Raw genomic sequence first — 6868 nt, 5'->3', positions numbered from 1 at the left:
AGATAGGGCCAGCAATACACATTATTTATACAGTGCCTTTAATGTAGACAAACATAAACTCTTCACAGTGGTATCATTAAAAAAATTCAACCCCAAGAAACAGATATTGGAAGGTGGCAAGAAGCTTGTTCAAGGAGTTTTAAGGAGGGTCTTATAAAGCCTGGTATTAGAGAGAAAAGGAAATGAAACAGAAGCATTTAGATTAGGAATTGCAGAGCAGAGGACTTAGGCAGGTAAAGGCATGTCCGTCAATGGTGGTGTTAAGTGAATGGGGTTGCATAAGATTCAACAGTGTCAGTGAATGATAAACTGGTGGAAGAGTTATAAACCTGTAACAGGTTACAAAGGGAGGGGGTGGGGTGGTGGTAACGAGGGTGGAGGTTGTGGCCATTAAATAATTTAAATAAAAAGGATTAGAACCATTAATATTTATCTAGTGATGTGTCACGTATCCAGTTGGCTGCCCATTCTCCTTCCAAAGCTTCCAGAGCTTTATATTTAAATTCTGAAACCCTGAAGGTAAATTGAACACTGAAGTATAAGACCATAAGACATAGGAGCAGAATTAGGCCACTCAGCCCATCGAGTCTGTTCCGTTATTCAATCATGGCTGATATTTTTCCCATTCGCCTGCCTTCTCCCCATAACTCCTGATCCTCTTATCAATCAAGAACCTATCTATCTCTGTCTTAAAGACACTCAGTGATTTGACCTCCACAGCCTTCTGAGACAAAGAGTTCCACAGATTCACCATCCTCTGGCTGAAGAAATTCCTCCTAAATCTGTATAGATTAAATAGAAAAATTAAATCAAAAACATAAATAGGAGAAATGAGACTTGGCTCATTATGATAGTACTGTTTGGTGGTGAAGTGAAAATGGTAATGCAACATAACCCCATTTTTCTGAGGTCATTAAGCTTTCCAAGTGACACGTCAATATGTTTATTGCAAGTGTCCAAATATTGCTTGAAATAAACTATTTTTGGTCAATGTGGGATTAATTTCTGCAGCACACCAATACTGTCAAACTGTAATGCAACACATTCTATAGGGAAGATGTTTGAAAACCTAACTGACATAGATCAGATACACTCCCAGAGGTATGAGGTATAAAATAATGCAAGTAACAAAAAAAGAGATGTAGGTAATTTGTGCTGAAACATTATGCACAGCAGCATGTTTTGGATCTGTAAACGCCGTAATCTTCAAATCCAGAGCGCAGTATCTTACAGAGGTGGTAAATAAATCATTAATGACTTTCTCCTGCAGGCACAATTACTGATTGGCATCCTTCCATCTGAGAGAGATGATTGCAATGCAGCCTCAGAACTTTGGTGAGACCAGATGCATTTCTTTGGATAGCTGGTCAAGCAGATTCTGGAAAGGCAAAGTCTGTCACAAGTACCACACATTATGTTGTCTGTTCCTAGAGGTGCAGGATGATCTCTGCTGATGCCTTGAATGTAGGGCTGGCATCTACTTATCGAGCTTCTGATACCATACATCATCGTGGTGGCACATTCCTGTCCACAACTGGATTTATCATTTTCATTGATCGACCGCTATAGAGTTTCCCACTAGTCATGACTAATGTCGAGGGTTTTCATGCCTCTTTTGCAGGCTAATTTACATTTTGTGGGGCCCCACGCTCACCTTCATTTCTGCCCCCCCCAAACCTCACGCCACTCCCGACCGTCACACCACAGAACGCTCAGATGGAAGCCACAAAAATAAACAAATTGGTCACTGCCTTTTAACTTGTACAAACACGCTTGTATGATCAAAGTGTCTGAAAGAACAGGCGTTTTTGCACAGTCACTCCCACATTTTTATCAGGTTCAATCTCTGCAATAATTGGATTCATCTATTAACTATAAAGCTGTGATTCTGATCATGGATTTCAAACAATACCCACTCGACTCTCCTCTTGCCCATTCCCCTCACAAACTCTCCCTTGCTGTGGACCTCCCCCACTCATCACACATTCTCCCTCCTTCCATAATGCAACCTGACCCTCATACACTCCCTCCCTGGAAGTCTGCAACCCAACCCCCTCAAATACTCTCCTCCCCTCAGTCATCCCCCCTACTCCTCGCACTCCCATTTGAACTATCTCACTCACCTTGCCTGGAGTCAAGGCAGTCTGCCTCACTCATTGTGGCCACCACGTCCTTCCCAGTCTCGAGGAATTGTCACGCGCCTGTTGCTGGCCTGTATCAGCTAGTGCCAGCGCCTGGCGCAAACCTGCTTGTGTCTTGATTCGTAAACTCCCTCATCTCATGATGGCACAGTGGTTAGCACTGCTGCCTCACAGCACCAGGGACCCAGGTTCAATTCTGGCCTCGGGTGACCATCTGTGTGGAGTTTGCACATTCCCCCGTGTCTGTTTGGGTTTTCTCTAGGTACTCCGGTTTCCTCCCACAGTCCAATAGATGTGCAGGTGAGGTGGATTGGCCATGCTAAGTTGCCCCTTAGTGTCCAAAGGGTAGGTGGGGTTACGGGGATAGAGTTCTCTTTCAGAGGGTCAGTGCAGACTTGATCGGCTGAATGGCCTCCGTCTGCACTGTAATGATCCTATCCTATTCTATTCTAGTAGTTATTCTATTCTTCTCTCTGTGGTCTTGCGCATGATCATCAAGTTATCCACTCATTGCCAGTGTTCCCGCTCTTCCAGACTCATCAATCATTGTCCGATTTTGCTCTTCATTCAGCAAAGTAGAGTAATCAGCCTCTGATTAGATGCACTGACTGCCCCCCCCCCCCCAATTTGTTTAGGGCCTTTTTCATAGAATTTACAGTGCAGAAGGAGGCCATTCGGCCCATCGAGTCTGCACCGGCTCTTGGAAAGAGCACCCTACCCAAGGTCAACACCTCCACCCTATCCCCATAACCCAGTAACCCCACCCAACATTAAGGGCAATTTTGGACATTAAGGGCATTGATCATGGCCAATCCACCTAACCTGCACATCTTTGGACTGTGGGAGGAAACCGGAGCACCTGGAGGAAACCCACGCACACACGGGGAGGATGTGCAGACTCCACACAGACAGTGACCCAAGCCGGAATCGAACCTGGGACCCTGGAGCTGTGAATCGATTGTGCTATCCACAACACTACCGTGCTGCCCCTTGTGTCTAGGCACGGTATGTTTCATTGTAAATCCGCCTCTGCTCTTTTGGAAAAAAGACTGAATCAGCAGTGGGTGCCCTGCTGATCTTGTGGTAAGGGCCACCTCCATGTTCAGTACATCCTTGGGGGATGTTGCCATCTTCCATCGTGTGCACGTGCCCAAGCCAGCAAAGTCTTCTTTGCTTGGTTAGTACTAGCATGCTGGCTTGGAAAGGGGGTCTTCACTGGTGATTTTGTCTTTCCATGTGATCCAAGGGTGCGTCGTAGGTACCGGTGATGCAAGTTACTGAAGTTTTTTCTTCTTGGTAGGTGTATGTTGCCCAGGCTTCACTGCCACACAGCAATGTGTGGAGGATGTAGGCCTTGCGGGTGAGCATCATGGTCCACCAGTGACAGTTTGTTGTTTTTCCATGTCTGCTTTGTGTGTTGGCCAGTGCTAATGGTTACCTTTCCAATGTGCGTGCTGAGCTCTTTGTATAGAAATGGGATGTGTTGCCATCAACCCTAAGTAGTGGAACCTGCTGACCGCTTGCAGTGATGTTGTTGAGTCTGATCATGCACAGGCAGAGATGAAACATCCTGTCTGCCCCATAACTACGATTTTCTTGACACCGAAGGCGATGTGCTGAGAAACCGCAATGGACAAGCACTTACCATTTGATGCTGCTTATTTTTGACCATATATTAGGAAGTGACATGAGTAACATATTCCCAGTGTGATGTAAAACAAAATTATTCAACCACTCATATCAGATCAAACGTTGATCTGCACTAAAACTGCACTGGGGCAGCACAATAGCACAGTGGTAGGCACTGCTGCTTCACAGCACCAGGGTCCCAGGTTCGATTCCCGGCTTGGGTCACTGTCTGTGTGGAGTCTGCACGTTCTTCCTGTGCCTGCGTGGATTTCCTCTGGATGCTCCAGTTTCCTCCCACAAGTCCGGAAAGTCATGCTGTTAGGTGAATTGGACATTCTGAATTCTCCCTCTGTGTACCCTAACAGGCGATTAGTGGATTTTCACAGTAACTTCATTGCAGTGTTAATGTAAGCCTACTAGTGAAAATAAAGATTGTTATTATTGAAATGTGACCTTATCATGCCAAACATGTCAAAAACTGTTGAGTAATTTCAGAAGCATCGGTAAACTTTTTGAGTTTGACTCATCACCGCATTGGCCAATTGTTATTCTCAATCAAATAAATGCCGGAAATAAAATAAAAGGGAAGAGCTACAAATGCTTGCGATTTGAGATAAAAACAGAAAATGCTGGGAATATCCAGCCCATGTTTAGTGTAGCATGCAGCTCAGCGTTTGGGATTCATCAGCAGCATTGAACACCAAAGAAATTGCAAGCAGCAGAAACTGATCCTGTTGTGGACAAGAGCGAGGAGGCGGCTCTGAAGATGAGGTGCTTCTAGTTCCCGAATTCTCTCCGATATTCGGAGAGACTCGGGGAAAGGAGTCAGTTGGCCTTCCGCACGTCGTGGCAAAAGGAGGAGTCAGATGTGGGAGGATGGTTAAAAGCTAGTGGGGGGGTGGGGGGGGAGGTCCACAGTGGTGCCAGAGATATTTCCAGTTGGCAGAAGGGGGGATTGGAACATGTGCTCGTTCAGTTAAATCCGCCGCATGGGGATCGTTCCAGTGACAGTGTTCAGTCTCACATTACTCCCATCGCTTACCCTGCCAGAAAACAAAAACACAGACGGTCCCAGCCCCAGCAAATGTGGTAAACAAGCAGTTGAAAGATTTTCGAAGTGCTACTTTTAATATTTGGAAAGGTCGTTTGCAGTATGATTACATTCTAGTTGAAACTTGCTTTCATGTCACATGGAATCAGTCAGCATGGCTCACAGGGAAGCAATAAAATGGACATTATCACAAGGTGGAAACCGTCATCTAATCTGGTCATAGGGATCTTACTCTATTACATTCTGAACTAAGGACCGATCCTTTACCGAAAATACATCAAACATCAGCAAGAGCACAAAAAAACTAATAGAAATTGCTGAATAAAAAGTTGTGTACATTGATACTTTACATCAACATTTTTTTAAAATAAATTGATAAAACTTAATTTAATACCCCCCACACACTGCCCTTGCATCTTTCTCTAGTTTCTCCCCTCCTGCCCTCTGAGCCTATCTTGTCCATGAGACCCACATCCTGTTCCCTCTATCCTATTCCCACTGAGCCGCTGACCACCCAGCTTCCCCTCCTGGCCCTCATGTTAGCCCATATTGTAAATGATTCTCTCTCTTTGGATGTTGTTCTTATCTCCTTCAATTTGCCATTATTAACCCTCCTAAACACAACTCTTGACATCGTCGTCCTTGCAAACTATTGCCCCATCTCTAATCTCCCTTTCCTCTTCAAAGCCCTTGAATAATGTGTTCCTGCCTCCCAAATTTGTTCCCACCTTTCTCACAACTCCATGATTGGAACACTCCAATCATCTTTCTACACCTGCCATAGGACTGAAATAACTCTTACCAAAGTCACAGATTACATCCTGTGTCACCGTGACAAATGTAAACTTCCGCTCCTCGTCTTTCTCAACCTGTCTGCAGTCTTTGACATGGTTGACCACACCAATCTCCTCCAACATCTCTCCTCTGTCATCCAGCTGGTTGGGACTGCACTCATCCTGATCCATTTTTATCTGTCTACTTGTTGCCAGAGAATCGCTGGCAAGGGCTTTACTTCCTGCTCCTGCACCATTACCTCTGGCGTTGTCCAAGAATCAATCCTTGTCGCCCTCCTAATTCTGAATTACATGCTGCCCCTTGGTGATATTGTCCAACCTCACAGCTAGCTTTCACATCTTGCTGACTGTAGTGAACTGTATATCTGAATGTATGTAACGGGTTAACATCCATAAGCAAGTTCTAGATAACCACTAGATGGCAGCACCAGATATATGTATAAAAGGTAAACTCAGGGAGTTCCCGCCTCTTCGTGTTAGGAGTGACGAGTGAACAGAGTTAGAGACAGATAGCTTAGTGTGCAGGTGTAGTTAATCATCATTGTACATATTTAATCTTATAATCTAATCTACAGTTATATTTATTGAAGAGTGAACAAACTCATAGTTAATTGATAATCATTACTCAATAAACAGTATTTGCTTTATTTGAAGACTTCGAGTGTTACTGAACATCAAGCTGATGACCATTCTGGCAGTAAGCAAATGAGTAACAAGATATTGCAAAACATAATATAACACTGACCACACTCAGCTTTATTTCACAACCACAGCTCACTGACTCTCCAGTCACTCACACTTACCACCCCCCCCCCCACCTCGACGACCCGGAGAACTCCCCTACCCAACCCCACTAACTACCTGATCACCGCCCAGCAGTTCCACTACCACCTGACCCAACCCAGCTACCTCCTAGAGTACCCCCTGACCAGACCCGACCACCCACATGACCCAAACATTACCCAGACCACTCTATTACCCCCCAACCCAACCACCTCCCTGACCACAGCCAACTACGACCCAACCCAACACGATTACATTCATCGACTACAACCCAACCACCTGACTATACACCGAGATAAAACTGTCACCTCATCCACCTACTCATTCATCCATTCACTAACATTAAAACTGGACATTTAAACGTTTTTAAAAGTTCCAATTAAGGGGCAATGTAGCATGGCCAATCCACCTACACTGCACATCTTTGGGTTGTGCGGATGAGACCCACGCAGACACTGCAAGAATGTGTC

This window comes from Scyliorhinus torazame, chromosome 7 (assembly GCF_047496885.1).
Source record: "Scyliorhinus torazame isolate Kashiwa2021f chromosome 7, sScyTor2.1, whole genome shotgun sequence".
In the NCBI taxonomy this organism is placed as follows: Eukaryota; Metazoa; Chordata; class Chondrichthyes; order Carcharhiniformes; family Scyliorhinidae; genus Scyliorhinus; species Scyliorhinus torazame.
The sequence above is the reverse complement of the archived record's forward strand: the minus strand, read 5'-3'. Positions refer to the sequence as shown.